Below are 8,760 nucleotides of genomic sequence, written 5' to 3'. Positions count from 1 at the left end.
ACAAACTCCACACAGGCAGCGCCCAGTCAGGATCGAACCTGGGTCTCTGGCGCTGTAAGGCAGCAACTCTACCACTGCCCCACCATGCCATCCCAAAAAATCATTGGATAAGGATATATGAGAGGGAGCAGGGAGAAAGGTGGAATGGGGAGAGGGAGAGGTGGCAGTTTGTGTGAAGTTACACATTACACCTCAAGTACCTCAAACAATAAAATAATAACCCCAGTACTAGTTCAAAAAATAGCCTGAAGACCTCAGCTCAACCAAGACCGACTATAGATTACTGTTTTGCAGTATTCAAGAGCCTGATGGTCGCTGGGAAGAGGCTGTTCTTGAACTTCGAGATCACGGTTTTCAATAGACAATAGATGCAGGAGTAGGCCATTTTGCCCTTCGAGCCAGCACCGCCATTCAATGTGATCCTGGCTGATCATCCCCAATCAGTACCCCGTTCCTGCCTTCTCCCCATATCCCCTGACTCCGCTATTTTTAAGAGACTATCTAGCTCTCTCTTGAAAGCATCCAGAGAACCTGCCTCCACCGCCCTCTGAGGCAGAGAATTCCACAGACTCACCACTCTCTGTGAGCAAAAGTGTTTCCTCGTCTCCGCTCTAAATGGCTTACTCCTTATTCTTAAACTGTGGCCCCTGGTTCTGGACTCCCCCAACATCGGGAACATGTTTCCTGCCTCTAGCGTGTCCAAACCCTTAACAATCTTATATGTTTCAATGAGATATCCCCTCATCCTTCTAAACTCCAGAGTGCACAAGCCCAGCCGCTCCATTCCCTCAGCAGGCTCCTGTCCCATCTTCCCAACGGTGGCAGTGAGATGAGAGCATGGCCAGGGTGGCATGGGTCTTTGACCTTTATGTACAGCAGCAGATTAATGTCACTGCACCCAAAATATGATTGAGATGGACACCAGCTCACCGGAAGATGGGAGTTCAGAAGGTCGGCAGATTAGGATCAGCACAAGGCTTCACTCATCCAGCAGTCTCTGACCCACAGGGCAGGCATGTACGCCAGTCATATGAGATATGTGTTGCATGTGATGAGTCTTTAATAGAAGAACACAAAGCTCTGGAGGAACTCAGTGGGTCAGAGGCTGCATCTGTGGAGGGAATGGACAGATGACGTTGTGAGTTGGGACCCTTCATGGGTCTGACGGATTGGAGGGGGGAAAGCTGGAAAATAGAGGTGGGGTGTGGGATCCGCTGAATTACTCCAGCACTTTGTGTCTTTTTTTGTCAACCAGCACCTGCAGTTCCTTGCGTCTCCAAGCCTGGCGAGCGATAGGTGGATACAGGTGGTGGGGGTTTGATTGGTAGTTGAGTGGATAAAGACCAGAAATGAAATGGAGCCACAAAACGCTGGAGTAACTCAGCAGGCCAGGCAGCATCTGTGGAGGACATGGGAGGCTGACGTCTCGAGGTTGGGATGCTTCTTCAGACTGCAGTCGGGTTTCCAAACCGAAACATCACCCACCCTGTTCTCCAGAGAGACAAACAAGAGACAAGACAAAAGGGTGTCAGATACGGAGAGGAATGCAATTTAAGGCCAGAGGGAGTGAGACGGGAGAGGGTGGACGTTTAATGTTTATTTGGGAGCGGTGGATCTTGGACACACCACTGCTACCCATCGCATTCTTCTCCCCACTCCATACACTCTGTACAAATTCACGGTGAAGGTCCCGTAAAATATACAGTGAACCACATATATTTTCGAATGCAATAAAAAGAAACCACAGGTGCAGGTTTATAGGCACAAAATGCTGGAGCAACTCAGCAGGTCAGGCAGTATCTCTGTAGAAAATGGATAGAAGACATTTCAGGTCGGAACCCTTATTAAATCCTGACGTGAAGCGTCATTTATCCATGTTCTCCAGAGATGCTGCCTGACCTGCCGAGTTACTCCAGCATTTTGCTTCTATCTCAAATATATTTTGGGCTGTGCTACAGAGAGAAGAATCATATTTTATTTGGCAGAAGGGGCTGCCATTTCCAAAAGAGGCAGAGATGGGTTTCAGTATCAAGCACGTCCAATGAATTGCACAGATTTATAGTTACAGGAAAAAACCCCTCGGTCTATGAAGGAGCCTTCGGGGGCATGAAATATTTGCAAAGAACATCCGTTCTCTGACTGCTGTGCTAAATGGTTGTCAGTTTTTTTCAGTGGAGGATTATAGATTTAGAACAAGTTGGAAGCGTTGGAAGTGTTGTCACGTCTGTCTTTCTGACGGAAAAGGTCGGCGGCAATCTCGCCATAAAGCAAAAAGCAGCAGAGAAATTGCAGGGGGATATAAATAGACAAACTCAAGCCTCCTGTAAGCTTGGCAGCATTCCTCCTGGGAGATGATCCTGGATGGGAGGAAGCACATCCCAGCCTCCCGAGGGGGAGCTCAGGGTAAGACAGCGGCGGCTCGGAGTGCAATATCCCAGAGATGGAAGTAGAGCCGCTAGACTGGAAGATTGAAAATTATCCTCACCTTTAGTTTCGGTCTCGTTAAGTTTCGAGATACAGCGCAGAAAAAGGCCCCTCGGCGTGTCCCCACGGACCAGCGATTCCCTGCACACTAATACCATCCTACACACACACACCAGGGACAATTTGACATTTATACCAAGCCAATTGTTCGGCAAACCTGTACGTCTTTGGAGTGTGGCGGGAAAACAGAGCACCCGGAGAAAAACGCTCACAGGTACGTACAAACTCCTTGGAGCACCTGTATTGGGGAAAGCCCAGAGCACCCTGCGCCAGCGATTGTCTGTTCAATAAATGGGGGCAGAGTGAGAAATCAACGAAAATCTCATTACGCGGTTCAAGAAGGAACATGCTGGGAGAACGTACAAACTCCTTAGCAGACTATGGAGCGAACCTGTATTGGGGAATGAGCCTGGGTTATCGCCCGAAACTGCCTTTTTTCCAGCTCCACTCTGCCGCTGCGCCAGCATATTTCTCCAGCTTGTTCAATAAATCGCATTACTGGGGCAGAGGGAGGTTACAAATCAACGACTACCAAATTAATCTCATTACTGGTGTATCAAGAAGTTATGTATAACTGCATGATGCTAAGCTGGCAAAAATTGAAGGTACACTTGACAAAAAGCTGGACTATCTCCAAACTCAATGGTTCAATGGTGGATTGTTGTCACATGTACCTAGGTAGAGGGACATTCCACAGCAGCATCTTACTGTGGCGTAGACACAGCGTACAATGAGCGAAGGAAAAAGGCAACGATATTTTGACTTTCGATGGTGCCGAACATATTGGAAACCACTTCGAATTTTGAATTGTTCCAGTGTCTGGTGATGCACAGTGTACCGCGCGATCACTAGTGTGATTGTACCAGTGTCTCCACAGTGTACAGTGTTGCCAGTGTCCACAGTGTACAGTGTTGCCAGTGTCCACAGTGTACAGTGTTTCCAGTGTCCACAGTGTACAGTGTGCACAGTGTACAGTGTTTCCAGTGTCTACAGTGCACTGTGTTGCCAGTGTCCACAGTGTATAGTGTTTCCAGTGTCGACAGTGTACAGTGTTTCCAGTGTCCAGTGTACAGTGTTGCCAGTGTCCACAGTGTACAGTGTTGCCAGTGTGTTTTGGATACAGTGTATTGTGTTTTGTGTTTGTGCATCCCATCATGTCTACACAACACCCATCTGTGTCTCCTGCTTCTGGTGAATTAAGTGTATTACACAATGCTTTCTCGACTTACGATATTTTCGATTTACGATGGGTTTATGAGAACGTAACGCCATTGTAATTTGAGGATCACCTGTACAGAAGTGTAAGGATAGTAGACCTCTTAACTCTTGACTCTCTTGAGCATCATATGAATGCACAAATAATTCATAATGGCAGAATAACTGGGATTTGTGTCTTTTACCCAGCGTAGAGGAATCGAGAACCAGAGGATAGAGGTTTAAGGTGAGAGGGGAAAGATTTAATTGGAACCTGAAGGGGAATATTTTCACACAGAGGGAGGTGGGTATATGGAACGAGCTGCCAGAGGAGGTAGTTGAGGCAGGTACTATAACAGTATTTAAAAGACATTTGGACAGGTACATGGATAGGAAAGGTTTAGAGGGATATGGGGCAAGCACGGGTAGGTGGGACTAATGTTGATGGGGCATGTGTAGGAAGCAACTGCAGATGCTGGTTTACACTGAAGATGGACACAAAATGCTGGCGTAATTCAGTGGGACAGGCAGCATCTCAGGATAGAAGGAATGGGTGACGTTTCTGGGTGAGACCCTTCTTCAGACTGAGAGTCAGGGAGAGGAAGACACAGAGATAGGGAAGGGTAAGGTGTGAAAGCGAGATATCAAACGAGATGTAAAATCAAGTAAAATGTAGAATAGATCATTGTTAGCTAGGAGAAGGTGACAACGAAGCAAACAGAGATAAAATGTAATCAGGGGACAGTTAGACTGGTGGGAGAACTGGGGATGGGGGAGGGATGGAGAGAGAGGGAAAGCAAGGGTTACTTGAAGTTAGAGAAGTCAATAATCGTACTGCTGGGGTGCAAGCTACCCAAGCGAAATATGAGATGCTGTTCCTCCAATTTGCGCTGGGCCTCACACTGACAATGGAGGAGGCTCAGGACAGAATGGTCAGTGTGGGAATGAGAGGGGGAGTTAAAGTGTTTAGCAACCGGGAAATCAGGTAGGTTAAGAAGGACTGAGTGAAGGTGATCAGCGAAACGACCGCCGAGTAAATATATAGGAGTCAATATATTGGAGACCACACCTGGAACAGCGGATACAGTAGATGAGGTTGGAGGAGGTGCAAGTGAACCTCTGCCTCATCTGAAAAGACTGTTGGAGTCCCTGGACAGAGTCGAGGGGGGAGGTAAAAGGACAGGTGTTGCATCTCCTGCAGTTGCTGGGGATAATACCTGGGGAGGGGGTGGTTTGGGTAAGAAGGGATGAGTTAACCAGGGAGTTGCGGAGGGAACGGTCTCTGCGGAAAGCAGAAAGTGGTGGAGATGGGAAGATGTGGCCAGTGGTAGGATCCCGTTGGAAGTGGCGATAGATTATGTGTGTATACGACAGCTGATGGGGTGAAAGGTGAGGACTATGGGATATTCTGTCTCTGTTGCGACTGGGGGCAGGGGGAGCAAGGGCGGAGCTGTGGGATATCGAGGAGACCCTAGTGAGGGCCTCATCTATGATGGAAGAGGGGAACCCCCGTTCCCTAAAGAATGTGGACATCTCAGATATCCTGGTGTGGACCACCTCATCTTGGGCGCAGATGCGGCGTAGACGGAGGAATTGGGAGTTGGGGATGGAGTCTTTCCAGGAAGCAGGGTGGGGAGAAGTGTAATCCAGATAGCCGTGGGAGTCAGTGGGTCTATAATAGATGTTTATAATAGATTTTAGTTGATAGTCTATCTAGCGTGATGGAGACGGTGAGATCAAGAAACGGTAGGGAGATGTTGGAGATGGTCCAAGTGAATTTTGTATTGTATTGTATTCAAATTTATTGTCATTGTCTCAATTTGAGACAACAAAATGAATTTCCCTTACAGGCAGTATCATAAAAAAAAAATCATTTAAAAAATATATAAATAAATAAATGAATAAATAAATAAATAAATAGATAAATAAATGAATAAATGGATGGATGAATGAATGAATGAATGAATGAATGAATGAATGAACAGACAAACAAACAGGTGGATAAATAGATAAATAAACAAATAAATAAATGGACAAATAAATATATAAATAAATAAATGAGTAAGTGATGAATAAATAAATGCATGAATGAATGAATGAATGAATGAATGAATGAATGGATGAATGAATGAATGGATGAATGAATGAATGCATGATGAATGAATGAATGATTGAATGCATGATGAATGAATGAACGGATAAATAAATAGATAAATGAGTGATAAATAAATAATAAAGCATATTAAAAATAACATTTGAGTGGAGGATGGAAATTACTGGTGAAGTTGATGAAGTGAGTGAGTTCTGCCTGGGTGCAGGAGGCAGCACTAATGCAGTCGTCGATGTAGTGGAGGTAGAGTTTAGGGATAGGGCCAGTGTGCGCCTGGAACAGGGATTGTTCAATGTACCCTACAAAGAGGCAGGCATAGCTGGGGCCCATGCGGGTGCCCATAGCTGCACTTTGGATCTGGAGGAAGTGGGGAGGAACGAAGGAGAAGTTGTTGAGCGTGAGGAGGAGAGTATTAGTGGATGGAAATTGGCTGGTTCTGCGGTCAAGGAAGAAACGGAGGGCGTTAAGACCTTCCTGGTGGGGATGGAGGTGCAGAGTAACTGAATGTCCATAGTAATGATGAAGGAGTGGAACCCTGTAAAACAGAAGTCATTGAAGAGACGACGGGCGTGTGAGGTGTCTTGGACATAGGTGGGGAGGGATTGGACCAGGGGGATAGGATGCAGTCGTGGTATGTGGAAATTAATTCAGTGGGACATGAGCAAGCAGAAATAATAGGTCTGGCCGACGGGCAGTTCTGTTTATGGATTTTGGGGAGAATATAAAACCGGGCCGTGCGGGGCTGGGGAACGATAAGGTTGGAGGCTTTGTACGGCAGAGAGCTGAAAGTGAGATCATCTGTGCTCAGATGGGGCATGTTCGTTGGTGTGGACAAGTCGGGCCAAAAGGCTTGTTTCCGTGCTAGATGACTATTACGCTATCAGAATCACTGACTTTATTTTGAGGCCTGGACAAGCAAAGCAAGCAAGTCGAACTCATTCTTTATAAATCACCATCCAGGGACTGATGTGTGTGCTGTGTCAATAATGGACACTGCTCTTTAGGAAAAATGTTTGAATCTTAGAGAGGGTTCAACAGAGGTTTAAGTGAATGATAGGGGGATGCCTATTTCTTGGATAGTCGAGAGTGTTTAATTGTCATTTGTACCAGCAGCAGAACAATGAAATTCTTACTTGCTGCAGCTTTATAACCTGTTGAACTTTGGAAGATTTGATAAGATGCCAAATTGAACTGAATTTGTGGAAACAAAGAACTGCAGATGCTGGTTTGTACCAAAGATAGACACAAAGTGCTGGAGTAACTCAGCGGGTCAGGCAGCATCTCTAGCGAACACGGATAGGTGATGTTTTGGGTTGGGAACCTTCTTCAGACTGAAAGCATCTCATAACCCCCACCCCTTCCTTTCCGCCTGAAGAAGGGTCCCGTCCCTAAACTTCACCTATCCATGTTCTCCAGAGATGCTGCCTGACTCGCTGAGTTACTCCAGCACTTTGTGTCTATCTTTGAACTGAATTTAATCTGCTTAGAGTTTGGATGACTTCATTGAGTCCCGTAGAAACAAAATATGTCAGTGAATAATAAACAGGTATTGAATATAATAATCAATAATACTTTAAATTAATAACTGTAATACTAGAGCAAAAACAGAAGTCTGTAGTGCAACCAAAGACACAGTCTGTGCTAGATCATAGTTGAGGTTAGTGTTGTGCAGTGATCATAAGCCTGATGTATAGATCCTCACTGGATGTGAAAGGCAGTATAGACTGAGGCATGCTATTATAATGTGAGCGTTGTAACTGGCACTAACAAACAGCTGAGTGATTGTTAAAACATATTTTGCTTCGACTTTATCTGCCAGTTCTATCTGAATTCTAATCACATCTAAATTCAGCAGTGAGTATATTACAATTCTCAGTTCTATCTGATGTTAGTGTCATTACCGATCCTAAGGTTGGTTAAACCCCACAAAGGCATTCCTGGACTTCCACTGTTACGCTGATGACACCCAGATCTACCTCGGCACCAAATCCCCCCCCCCCCCATATCAACCCCTTTTTAAAAACCTGGATGAAAAATAACCTCCTGCAACATAACTTCCTCAAACAGAATTCCTCCTCATAGGCTCCAAATCCACACTCAGCAAAATAAATAACCCCACTCTCACCATCGACGGCACCACTGTCTCCCCATCTCCCCAGGCCCGCAACCTTGGCGTGATCTTTGATTCCATGCTCTCCCTTGAGCCTCACATCCGCCATGTCATTAAAACCTCCTTTTTTCACCTCCGCAACATCGCCAAACTCAGACCCTCTCTCACACCTCCCGTTGCTGAAAGACTCATCCATGCCTTCATCTCCTCCCGACTGGACTACTGCAACTCACTTCTCCTTGGCATCAGCTCCACCTACATCAACCGACTCCAACTGGTCCAGAACGCAGCCGCCCGACTCATCACCCACACCAAATCCTGGCAGCACATCACTCCAGTCCTCAAACAACTTCACTGGCTTCCCATCTCCCACCGGATCACCTACAAAATCCTGGTCCTCACCTACAAAGCCCTCCACCATCTGGCCCCCCACATATCTCACTGACCTCCTCTCCCCCTACCAACCCTCACGGTCCCTCAGATCCACATCAGCCGGTCTCCTCTCCATCCACAAATCCAACCTCCGCAGTTTTGGGGACAGAGCCTTCTCTAGGGCAGCTCCCAGGCTCTGGAACTCTCTCCCCCAACTGATCCGCAATTCCATGTCCCTCACCATCTTCCAGTCCCGCCTCAAGACCCATCTCTTCACCTCTGCCTATCCTTAGCCCCACGTGCCGTCCCTTTACATCTGTGCTTGAATTGCCTCATATTGTGTTTTGAATTGAATTCTGTCTTTACTTTGTGTACTAGTCATGTCTCTACTATTTATTTCATTCCGCTCACATGTTTTTTCTCTACTTGCTAAATTTTTGTAAGGTGTCCTTGAGACTCTTGAAAGGCGCCCATAAATAAAATGTATTAT

Source organism: Leucoraja erinacea, chromosome 13 (genome assembly GCF_028641065.1).
Source record: "Leucoraja erinacea ecotype New England chromosome 13, Leri_hhj_1, whole genome shotgun sequence".
Lineage (NCBI taxonomy): Eukaryota > Metazoa > Chordata > Chondrichthyes > Rajiformes > Rajidae > Leucoraja > Leucoraja erinaceus.
Note: the sequence above shows the minus strand (reverse complement) of the source record.